Here is a 13,331-nt window from a genome sequence, read left to right as displayed (position 1 = left end):
GATGCCACAGCATTACTCGATGTCATACGTTATTGTGGCAGGTGAATCATGATGTACATTTTAAGCAATCCTCTGAGCTGTGTGCGTGATGTACTTTTGTGAACGTCGGTTTGTGACGTCTTTTCAGCGCAAAATGTGTTGCAATCAATAAATAAATGAAAAACACTGCCCACAATGATGTTACTTCCCAATGCGAAATTTGAGCGCAGCTCATCAGCTGTTTAACCTTTTCGATAGACTGAGGCAAATATTTCCAGCATGACACGCATCTACATTACAGACAACTTTTTAAAAAATTTTCCCACGTATTTCTGCAAGAAACATCCCACTAACAGTTCTTGGCTGTCATGAAAGAAGCTTTGTGGTTGGAGAAATGAAGAGAGCAGTTGAGTTATCGGGAGGTTGCGGGAAGCAGCGCGTGGGCCCATATGAACGTTGCGCGCGAACAGATAGCAGCGACTGACTGATGCCGCTACGCCGCTTGCGAGTGAGAACGAAATGCATGCACCGTGATCCCCTGATAGCGCTCGGCGTTTCAGAAACCGGAGAGCACCCTCGCCACCACGCAGGAAGAGGGGGATCCCCTTCTCCCCTTTCTGCTTGGCGGCGAGGGTGTTCTACAGTTACCGCCCCTTTCCCTTCCTATAAATCAATCTACGCAGTCACGTGATTGATTGAATGTCCTTCATTGAATGGGAAGGCTCATGGCCATGGATGGGGATAAAGGGGAGTAGACAGAATCTTCATTGTATAGGTCGTCACTCGAATGACATAGCTCTAACCAGGCCACTAAGCGAGCCATACTTGGCAAATATCGTTGTCTTGTCTCGTTAGCGGCAGCAGCGGCATCAGTCAGTCGCTGCTAGCGCTGCCTCCGGCGCCCCCTCTCCCACCCTCCTATTTCCTTTCCTCCTTCCTTTCCTCCTTCCTTTCCTCGTGTTCTCCGGTTGTTGCGCGCGCTCCTGCCCCCATCGTTCGCCTCTGAGTGTACCCTACCCCACATTTTGCGGCGAGGCTCCGGTTGCCGAAGCGCCGGCTCAAACTGGAGGGATGAAAGGATGAAATAAAGGACGCGTGCAGGATGAAATAAAAAGACAAAGTGGCATTTCTTATTTTTGTTTAAGTCGGAATATAGTATACCGAACTTTTCCTAATAATAAGGGGCTTTATAATCAGGTCATCGGAATGAAATCAACATAATTTAAATAAAGCGCGCTATCAGACCTACGCGGACACTATCAGCGGTGCACTTACCTAGTTGTGAAAACAGCCCTGGAATGCTGGCTTTTGTTTCAATTCTAAAACATTCACCTGCCCCTGATAAGTTTATAACGAAAGTTGCAGTTAGGCAAAAATCTTCGATACTCCAAGAAAGAGACATACCACTGTAACGACTGCAAATTCGATTCAACCTGTGATAAACACTCCACATTACTTTCAGCCACTCCGCGTTGTTTGATGCGCACGCATATATCAGCCGAGAATTTTTTTTTGTTGTGTAGAACAGCGCGAAAAACACGACAGGGACGAACGAAGACAACAAGACGAGCGCTGACTTTCAACTGACACGTTTATTGCATGCCTGCATCCATATATATGAACACGTTCACACAATAAATGAAACAAGAACAACTAAACAAACACCGAAAAGTGTAAGAATGCAATCGAACCATGTGTCATCCAGATTTTCACAACGCATCATTTTCTCGTGTTCATAAATCTTACTTCACGTTCCGATAAAGCTATAGACGGGCTGCTGATACAAGTTTCCTTTATCCTGTTGATTTCTTTTGCTTCTAAAATCTCCCGTACTGTCTGGTCATTATGCCGATTGATTATTTTTGCTTCCTGTAGAAATGGCTGGCAAGCGTCGCTTTTACAGTCCCTGCAGTGTATGCCCATAGTTTCTTTTACCGTACCAAAAACATTATTGTGATGCTCCATTAGTCTTTCATTAATACAACGCCCCGTCTGTCCGATATAATGTTTTCCACAAGACAGTGGAACAGAGTATACAACCCCCTTCTGGCAACCCACATAAGGGTCTTTGTGTTTTATGGTACAGCCCTGACCTATGCCTCTCGTACTATTAACTTTTTTACACATTTTCCCTAATTTATCTGGAGCCGAAAGGACAACTTTTACACCTGCCCGATTTCCTATACGTTTGAGTCTATGCGAGAGGTTATGGATATACGGAATGACCACTATCTTTTCTTTCGTCCGCTGGTTCGTGGATACGCTCTCCAGGCTCGCCTGAGAAGATTTTATACTTGATAAAATAGTCTCCGCTACCGATACCAACAGCTGCTTGGTATCGGTAGCGGAATTTTTTTTTACAATTTTGTCACCATTAAGACACGCCCCGCGGTTTGCTATGTAACAACGTTTGGCTCATCGGGCGAAAAACATGGATGTTGATCCACCGCAGTCGCCTGCATAAAATATAAGCAGTAGTTCCATGGTTTTTCATTTTGATGATTTATGAAACAGAAGAGCAATTTGGTGCCCCGCCGGGGTTTCCTACGTGACCAAAAAGATGCATTCCTGAGAACCTTTATGCAAATCATGCTATCCAGTGCAAACCCAAAGTTTATAGTCTCATCATGCTCTGCTCGGGGATACACTGTGTCACGCTTCCTGCTAGAAGTGGTGTGGTCGTTCAGATTTTTGCGCGGGCGGAACTCTGTAGAGTATTTAGCGACGGTACCACCTAAGCGGCTGTACAAGGATCTTATTTCACAATTGTTCCCAGCTCCATTGTACCGAGCCTTATACTGCGAAGGCCCAGGGAAAAACATGCTCAAGCGAGTTAAAAATATGACTGTTGCACCGGGCGTAAAAACATTCTTTTTTAAATTGCATCCAGGAACCTTCCCAGTCAAAACATGGATGGAAGAAAAGGGCCTTTTTGTACCTTGGGGCTCAAATTGTCTACTATGTAGGCAACCTGAAACAGTTGAGCACGTGTTCCTGGATTGTTGGGATGCGGTGTTTTACTGGGATGTGTTACAAAGAACACTTAAAAAAGACCTGCCATTGACGCCACGTGGAATTCGGTACTTGACAACTGTTAATGATGATTTTCAGTATGATCTCATCATGCTATTGGGCCTTCACAATATTTGGAGGAGTAGGATGGCTTATAGACACTGTGATGTCGATGCACGATCTGTATGTGATTATTTTGTTGAACAAGTGTATAAACTAAAATAAATTTTGAAACAGCAAGACGCTGCGGAGGAGGACTTGAGTCTGATGGGCGAACTTGTTGTGTTGAAAGTCCATTAGACACGGTTGTCAGCCAAGGGGCATGGCAACCACGATCTTTTACTGATGTATTTGTACCAACTCATGCAATAAAGAAAAAAAAAGCCGGTGTGGTGCAGTGGTAAGACGCCCGACTAGTGTGCCAAAGTTCCCGGGTTCGAACCCGAACACGGCGGCTGCGTTTCGATGAAGGCGAAACGAAGTGGCGTCCGTGTGCTGTGGGATGTCAGCGCACGTTAAAGATCCCCAGGTGGTCGAAATTACTCCGTAGCCCTCCACTACGGCTCCCCTTTCTCCCTTTCCACTTTCACTCCCACCTTCCTGCCTTCCCTTACGGCGCGGTTCAGGTGTCCACAGAGCAAGTGTGACAGATACTGCGCCTTTCCCTTCCTGTGAACCAATTTATTATTATTAATACGAGCAATTTGCGAAGACAGACGCAGGAAAATCATCCCCTTATTTTTCTTCCGATTGTCGCACATTATCAAGGTTCCCGCATGACACTCCCTGTACAGTAGAACACTGTACTCCTTGTTTTTGTGCTTCTTATAAACGCCATTGTGGCGACGCACTCTGCGCATATTTCCGCGCAGCCTCCACCTTGTTCTCATCTGGCCCAGCGTAACACGGCCTCACGTTGTACTGCGTTACCGATAAAGCACAGCACCACCGTTGCGACATCGATGGTGGCTTCGAAAACAGGCCGCCCGCCTAGGAAGTTGGGCTTGTTTTTGCCGCTATTGGGACGAGTGTGGCGTTGGTATGCTCGTCCGCTGCCACCGCTAATTGAACAAACATATATTACGTTTTTATTTTGGGATTCATCCTTTAGTAGAAACGAGACAGAGAGAAACAACTTTTATTGCCAAAAGTGTCTTATCATTAATGCATGTCGGCCTGGCGTGGCCCCCAGGTGGGGGCGACGCTCTGGGCTCACGAGACAAGCGCCAGCTGCGTCTCCTTGGCTGATCAGGTAAGAAGCTGTTCCCAGCTCTCCTCGGAGGGAGCGGGCAGTAAGGTACGACAGGGTGGTCTTCACTACATCCCTAAAGGGTGTCCTACACCTCGCTCTGCACCTCCGTGAAAGTCTCCAAACTTGTGCAAACACAGGGTCAGCTTGTGCATTATGAATGCAATCCGTCTATGTTTTTAAGCAGCGTATGACTATCGCGTACTCAGTTAAAATTCTACTGCTTTGAGGTTTTGATGCAGTGTGTCAAAAAAATTCTAGGGGGCACTACGGACTACTAAAGTGTGATGAGGCGAAAGCCTTTGTAGAATGGCGGTCTGCAGCCCTACACTACGGCACCTCTCCACTCTTTCTTTTTTCGCTCCCATCTTCCTCATTTCCTTTATGGCGTGGTTTAGGTGTCCGTAAAGAAGTGTGAGATACGGCGTCTTTTCTGTCCTGTTGGTAGGTTGGATAATAATAATTGTTGGAAGGAATAAATTTTATAAAATGCCGGCAACCCGCGATTTAACGCGTCCTGATGTGGCCAAGCGTCGACCCGGGGTTATGCCCTACTCTGCACTTTGCTTTTTACCGCACCCCGGGCATGCTGGACGGCCCTTTAGATGAGGGCACTTGTGTGTAGACTGCACCGCACTTTGAAGTTCGGGCGGGTGTGTTCTAAGGTAGCTTCGGTCGAGAACCTGGGGCCATTGGCCCGCCGGACCCGCTGCACAAGCACTGCACACCACTCGAATAGATGTCTGGGTGAAGCAAATGTCGTACTGCCGGGGCGAGGAGTGGCCGGGTCTGCGTCTTAGGGTGACTGCCTCCTCCCGATTGAGTACCGGGTGCGGAGGCGACATTTTTAGTCGAGCTATGCGGTGCCCTTTATAACTTCGTCATAACTGGCCTCTCGGTCCTTGGTTTCAAACCACCACACGAAACCGTAAGTCTTGGGGGCGCGGAAGTTAAACTCTTGCGCCACCGAATTGGCCGTCTCGTTGTAGTTCGGTGAGGACGCGCACTCGCTCACGTGCGCCGGGAACCAGTTGACGCGAATGGTGCTGTCACTGTCTCGGAGTGGGAGCTTGTCGATGATTGCGGCCGCCGGCCCTGGCAAAGTAGCGCACGGCGTTCCTTGAGTCGTTGAGCACGATGGGACTCTCGGGCACGGAGATCGCCGGAGCGATGGGAACCTTCTCGGCGTCTGTGGCGTCGATCCGTGCACTGTACGCTCTTGGCCGTTTTCTTGACGCCGGTAGCCGCCGCAGTGACCACACGTGGAGCTTATCTGGGTGCCTGCGCACTCGGGGAACCCTGGCAAAGAGGCCGCCAACAGCTTAGCCCGAGGTCTAATATGCCGGGCACAGGCGGTCTCTACGTCGGAGTTCTCCCGGGAGCCCATGCACACGTTCAAAGAGATGACTCAGGCCTACCGGGTCGAGAGAATGATCTACCCCCCACCTCACTCCTCCCTCAGCAATCACCACCAAACACTATGGCGCCACCTCCAGACCCGAACCCTCCCATCCCCTTGCATTAGGTCCCGTTACCACCCCACTCTCACCGACCCCTCCTGCACCCTTTGCAACCACCCCACTGCCATCCTCGCCCACATTCTATTCCAATGCCCGGCGGATCCTCCAACGCGGGGTCTGGAGCACTTTACCACCTGGGAGGAATGGGAGACCCTGCTACTCTCTGAGGACCCGGTCCGGCAAAAGACCGCCACAAACCGAGCTGCCGACGTCATGTACCATAGGAACATGAACATTTGAGTCTAGTGGGGCCGTGCGGGGGCCCAGGGGCCTGCGCACCCCGAAGTTCTTTGTTAAAATAAAGTTTTTACTTCTACTACTACTACTACTACAACTGGCGATATCCTTGCTTGTATTCCGCTGCGTCCACGTATTGGGCGTGAGGGTCTTGGGCGTGTTGCTCGGTGAGGGCCTTGACCCGCTTCTGCCGTCGTGGTGGCAGGGAATCAAGAGGCCGACACAATAGCTCAAGCATACACTACTTTCCGAGCATCCGACGAGTCCGCGGAACTTTTCCCAGCAGCCAAGGCATACTCGGCCATACTAGAGAACAATAGAGGCAGAAGAATGCGATATTCCCCACGGCACAGTTCTCTCAGCAGAGAGGAAGCTGTCCTTTGGAGGCAATTACATACGGGTTCATACCAAAGCCTACACATACTATACAAAATGCATCCTACCATATACGCAGACAGATGTCCGTGGTGCGATGAAAAACCTACACTATATCACATCACATGGGCCTGTCAAAATATAGACAGGGTCCCCAAAATTCGAAACCCGAGAGCGGAGCAATGGGAGACTGCTTTCCAGTGACCCCTGCGAAGACCAGCAAGGTCTGAGACAGCGAGCTCAACGGGTGGCAGTAGCCAGCGGAGCCCTGGACTGAGGGCAGCTGACCATTGTATAGAAGTGGACGAGGTCGACGGAGAAGACTCTTGTGGATGCAACAAGCAGACATCTCTGAAGACGTCCCAGGAACCGCCAAAATAATATAGGGCTAAATAAAGTATTTCCTTCCTTCCTTCCTTGGTTGTACTCGGGGATCCCGTTCTCCGAGATGGGGTCCGCGTGGATGTGGGTCCGCGCCTCCTCGCTGATTTTGCACGATTGGCGGCTGGGAACTCGGGGGTTGTAACCAAGGGATGTCAGTATACTGCGTCCCGTCTTGGTGGTAGAGAGGCGCTCCATTTGAGCGGTGAACTGCGGCTCAGCTATTTCTTCTAGGGAGTTACAGATGCCGAGCTGCAGGAGCTGAGCCCTTAATCGTGTGTGGCGTGGCGTTCAAGGAAGAACAAATGAAAGGCGCATCCCGGGCGCCTGAAGCGGAAGCCCGATGGGATCGTGAATTGTCTCGTGAAGCCATCTGTCATAAGCGATGGCTGCACAAGACGATTCACGACCCCGCCGGGTATCCGGTCATGACCGATGACTGCGCTGGTGGCTTCACTGATGGTAAACGTCACAGTTGACCGTGAGCTGATGTCACTATCACTGTCATAATCAACTGTCCCTGTCATCATCGGGAACTACCACTCTCTTTATCATCATCACGATCGCTGTCACTATCACTAACACTAACTATCGTTATCGGTCACTATCGACCCCTAACTTAAGTTCTTCACTGACCGCCTGGTACAGAATTCTGCTTAATCTCGCGAAGAAGTGTGACACTTCTAGCGGACGCACACATGCACGGACGGACACACATGAGCCTATAAATGTTCTAGCCTCAAAAGATATCTAACGTCTTGAAATTCAAGAGCAAATTTTGATATCGCCTCATCTTATGTTGCGATGCGTAGTCCTGAAATGTCATTTGTCGACTTAGATTTCCTTACACAGCGGCCTAATCCTTCTTTATCTGTCTTTGAGCTCTGTGCTCTCGATCGACATCAAATCTGCCATATCTTGCCCTTTTACTCATCCTGATTTTTTCTATGGTGCGAATTGTTTATTATTGACAGACGAACAACTATCGCTATAACGGTGCAAAAGCCTCTACGCATTTTTGTATACCTGTAAACCGAAGCGTAATTCTATGCTATATATGTTAGAATAAAAACTAAGCACAGACTGACCAGTGCAGAGTATTGCAGATGTTGTACGTATTTACGCTCTCTCTTTGCTCATGGTCTGTGTGACCTAACTGCTACGCGTCGGCCAAAGAGTATTCTGAGTGGGCTCTTGCGTCTTAGTGCTTGCATGAGCAGTGGAGTGGCGGTCATGCTGGTACTTTATGGTGCAATGCGAAGAGGCTCTTTTGGCCTTCTGAATCTTGTTCATGCTTTCGTATTATTAGTAAGGGGGCACCGCGGAGCACTGTCAGTTAAATTAGTTCATATTCGCTTGAGGAGCAGCGCGTGTGGCTAAGGCGCGAAGCCGGCTATCAGTATCAATTATGACTATCTTTTGAGCTTCTTTATTATCAAAGGTGGGGTTAGTTGTGTGTGTGTGCTACTGAACGACGGGTTTGGTGCACTGTACATAGGTGCAGGCCATTGTCGGTAGAGGAGGGGGCGCTTGGCTAAACAAAGTGACCACAGAGCGTAAGAGAGACGCAACTAGGCTCTTTTTGGAGTGAGAGAATGGGTGGATGGCTGTAATTCATACATGTTGTAGGAGGACCTTTTTGCTTGCGGCTGAAATCAGGGCGGCGATTCCACTGCCAAATAATAAGACGGTAGCGGGGCGGGGTTTCACGGCATGCTGTCCCCCATCATAGTTGGTTTCCTTCATTGTGTCGAGAGTAGGCACCGGAGAGGGAGGGGGCGCTTTCTAGGACTAGCAGGGGGTCAGTGCCGGCTGAGGGCTGGAAAAAGGATGGGGGGGAGACGACATGTCGCTCAACTTGTTCAATGTGAGCCATCAGTTTCTGTGGGACCAGGGCGATAAAGATTACTGAATGAGAGAAACAGCTCTCTCATTCTGTTTACAATTTTCTATCAACAGTTGTGGAGGGGATGATTTAGCACTCATGTTGAAACAGTGCGATACGAGGTCACAGACCTGGACGTAGACGTGATTTTACTGGATCTTGGCGGGTCCATAGCTGATCTTAGGGATGCTGGTGGCACCCTCCTGGTGTTGAAGAACATCATAAACAGAAACTGAGAGGTGTGACTAATGTTAAGAAGTAATAGAATAATGAATACAGCGCGTTTTGCATGTTCTAAACTATTTTTGTTGCTATTCTTACATTCATGGCTGCTTCAAAAGATCATCTTTTATAAATTTCGCAGAGACAGAATATTCCTTTTAGCAGTACTTTTTAACAAACATTTTATGTGTGGTAGAAAGACAACTTACACTGCTACATTAATCGTACATGATAGCGGGTTTAATTTAACATTTCATTTACGAAAATGTTTTTAGTGGTCCTTCAGAATCGCGTGTTTTTTTCCCATAACCCCGATAGAGTTTACAGACACTGCGGCTAGGATGCCTAGCCTACAAGTCAGAACGGAAATTAGGAGCGTTTTATCTCAGTGGTCTGCACGTGTATGGTGGTTCAAGCTAGTCCGCTGGGAAACTTGGCTGTCCCGGACGGCGCGGAGACACCGAAGACTGCGGGAGCGCTTGTGGCTGTACGGGAAGTAAAGGGCGCAGGGGAGTTGGGGCTTCAGGAGCGATCTAGGCAGCAAGGGAGATCTACTTGGCACGTTTGCATAGACTCCTGGGCTCGTTGGGCTCGTTGGTGGAGGTTTGAGTGGTTTAGGCGGCTGGACAGGACGCGCCGGGATGGTGGGAGACAATGGTGCAGGAGGGAGTGGCGGAGTCCCAACTGGCGAACCTGGAGGTGAGAACACTGGAGGGTACTTTACCCTTGATGGCAGTGGAGGGGGGGGGGGGGGGGGGGGGACCGCCACTTGGTGGATGAAAATTCGATGGGGATGGTGGCGGTGATCTAGTTGGTGAACCAGGTGGCGTGAACCCTCGAACTGAGACGACTGAAGGAAGATCTACACAGAGAGAAATTGAAAGCATTGGATCAAATTGTATTTCATGTAGTTGTTGTAATTCGTCATTAGTTCTAGCTCGCATCCGTGTAGCAGCCAACGTTTTCACGCTTTCTTCGCTTTCTCTAACGCTTTCAAAGTTTAGTTGCAAGATTTGGTTTGGTCTTCGGGTTTAACATCTCAAAGCGACTCTGGCTACGAGAGACGCCGTAGTGAAGGGCTCCGAAAATTTCGACCACCTACGGTTCTTTAACGTGCACTGACATCGCACAGCTCATGAGCGCCTAGCTTTTCGCCTGTACCGAAAAGCGGCCGCCGAGGCTAGGAGTAGATCCCGCATTCTCGGTAACAGCAGTCGAGCGCCCTATCCACTGCGCTGCCCTGGCGGGATAATTTTAGTTGTAACAATAAGAGCACTTATGACACGGTGGTCTTGCATGCCTCGCCTCCTTTTTGTGTGTTCGATTGTCTGCTCTGGCGTCTGTAGAGCGTCTAATATGCCCGGTTCAGCATGGTCTGCATTACTATAGAAAGAGAGCAAACAGAAATGTGGTAGCACGTCCGGGTGAAATTATCCTCATATTTTATTACGCCAGAATCCTTGGCTGTTGTACCTAATCTTTCTTTATGTACTTTTTCAGACTTGCTGAGCGTAGATATGGGCACAAATTGTCTCTAAATGAGAGTGCGAATATCGATTAAGCTGAAACGTTGCCTTTGTGTGAAATCAGATATGAAACCTTTATCGGGAAGGATGTTTATATAAGCAACAAAATCGTGCAAAACATAATGGATGGGGCGCCGCGGCGTGTGGTCCCATGAAACGCTTGGTATGCTTCTCGCATTGCACGGTTTGTTCGGCAGTCGGGAATTACCGTCAAAATACGACGAAAGCAGCACGACGAGCATATCCAAAATTACGACGAGCTTTCCAAATACAACAGAAAAAAAAAGATGACAAGGAAAAACGCTATAGACATAAAAAAAGACGTGCTGAATCTTTCGACTCGTATTTTGGGCAGCGAGGCTGCGTGGAACCATTAACGCTGTGTAGTGCGTGCTAGGCAGCCGGCGTTGCAGCTTAGTTCTCACTTCAGTCGTAGAAGAGGTTACTTTGTGCTTCATTTGTATGGTCCTAAATTGCTAAATGTCATCATTTCTTGGTATTTTAGTACTCGCTTATGCATCGTTTTTGCTAAGGCACCATGCTGCGTTCTCCGCTTCTCAGACGGGTAGTACAGAATCCGTACCACTTCTGAAGCTGTAAACCGACCGGCGTAAAGTAAAAGCGAGCTCCTCTCCTCACCTCTCAATAAGTTATGATCATCAGGGAATGAATGTTGGCTTTAGAATACAAACAAGAAGCAAAATATGCAGCCTAGATATTTTGGCAAAGACGGTACGTCATTACTGTTCACCACGATGCAAGTGCGATGGAAATTCATGTTCGCTCGTATGCTTCCTGTGCAGTGGAAAGGCACGATGCTTTGATATACGACGAATAATACGTCAAATGCATCATACATGTGCACTACGAGTTGTTATTTGTCCTACCAAAATATTCGAAAATACTTCAGCACCGCAATTTAAATGTGAGGTCATAGCAATATTATTCTTACTGGAGATCTTTTTGTATATCATTTTGCAGAAAGAAGGCGGTTTTAAAGCTAAATCATTACCTCACAATGCCTTGGTGGCTGACCGATGCGGTGCATCGCCAAATTGTCCCGAACTGAAAGCGCCGACTCGGGTTATCAAATAAGGTGTGGTGGTGAGATCACATTGAAGCATTCCAGGGCCCATGGATTGCGATTTATAAACTCTGCCTAGTATATGCTATGCATGAACAATTGTACAGCGTAGCGAAAGCGAAGCTTTATATCCGTGCAATTCCTGTCACTGCATATCATAAATCACAGTCCTCCTCACGAGCATCTGTGGCAGAGGATGGGAAGAAGACAGCGGCAACGCCAAGTGCATGTACCACTTAGCAGGATGAACTGCGCCAAAATAATGCAAAGGAATGCGTTAGTCGTGTTAAACCTGTGTAAGCGTTTGCTCTTAAATTTGTTATTTAAAACAAGAGATACAGAGCCAAATGAATATGCCTTAATGATGCAGAAGCAGCTTCTCTAACTCTCAACCTAGTGTTCTAGGGTTGCATCCAATCTCACCCCAGTCTTTTCAGCACAGTTAATAAACAGCGTATTCTTAAATCTCCTAATAATACTTGAGCCATGTTTCGATGCGAGTAAGTCGGCAGTTCGCTGATGTCACGGTCGTGCTAATTAATGCATTCGATGAATTACAAAGGACAATCAATCACCTCGTTCCACAAATCAGAACAGATAGGGTTAGAAACAGTATGTAGAAAACTAAACCTTCCATAACATAGAAAGGAAACGACAATTTAAGCTAGTTATAAAGGAGTACAAAGTCGTAAAGGAATATATTTGTTGTAGTTGGTGGCTGCACATCCGGACCACGAGAGGGAAATTAGTTGGCCTATGCGACTTAGGCTATGAAAGAATTCGTAGTGTAGGGATCCTGAGAGTATCGGCAACTTGGGGTTTCTTTGCTTACGTGCGCTGACGTCGCACAGTTTACGGAAGGGAGTATGAAACAACAGAAGAATAAGGTTGGGGTGGACATACTTTAACTTGCGCTCTCAGGTCATGAACGGTAGCTTACCAGTATCCTTGAAAACAAAAGTATAGAACAGTTACCTTACCTGCAGCCACCTATGGGGAAGAACCGCACTGGCTAACAAGAAACGTTAAACATAGATTTAGGAGAACATAGGGATCTAATAATGGATAATCATAACTATAACGTTAATACAGATGAATCAAGAAGAGTGTGAAAGGTAGTAAATGCAAATTAATGGCATTATAGGCGAAATCAAGAAGAGGCATGGACAGGGTATGTAAGGCTATAGGCAAGTCAAACGGTGGTCGCTGTAAAGAAGGTGAATGCATCTAAAGAACCAGGACCAAGTGGGAGTGTCAGAAAGTAAGGTTGGTGGATGAGAATAACAAGTTTGTTTGCATATGGTGGCTGCAGGCAGCAGAGGATCCGATTTATTAGGTCCACATCGCAGAAGCTTTCTACCCTGTAGCGAGTGTATTCAGGCTGATAATAGTGATGGCGAAACTTTATTATCACTATAGCTATGCTATGGTATCATCAAAGTTTTAACATGGTTGGGACGATGCCGTATGCAACAAGCGAAGATACTAGGGCTGTACTAAAATAAGTACTTTCTTCGGCTGGCTTGCACATGCGCCAGGCATTGAAGAAATACGTCGTCGGTGATGGAAGCAAGAGTGTTCGAGTGTGGTCAAACTACGAATGCCCATCGCACTCATCAGCGCTCAATTTAAAGTAGGCAAATAAGCGTCTAGATAAACCCACCGATGGTAACTAGAACAATTGAGGACAGTGTTGAAGTAGGCGCTAGTAGCTGTAATCATTCGAGGTAAATCTCTGTACATTTTGGGCTACAAACAGAGTGATAAAGGTGCGTATTAGCGTGAACAAAGAGCACAACAACATTCTTCGCTGTACAAGAAAAACGATATGGCTGCATGGCAGCGGTTGTTGGCAGCAACA

This window comes from Amblyomma maculatum, chromosome 8, assembly GCF_055883805.1.
Source record: "Amblyomma maculatum isolate TAMU_Amacu chromosome 8, ASM5588380v1, whole genome shotgun sequence".
Taxonomy (NCBI): Eukaryota; Metazoa; Arthropoda; class Arachnida; order Ixodida; family Ixodidae; genus Amblyomma; species Amblyomma maculatum.
Note: the sequence above shows the minus strand (reverse complement) of the source record.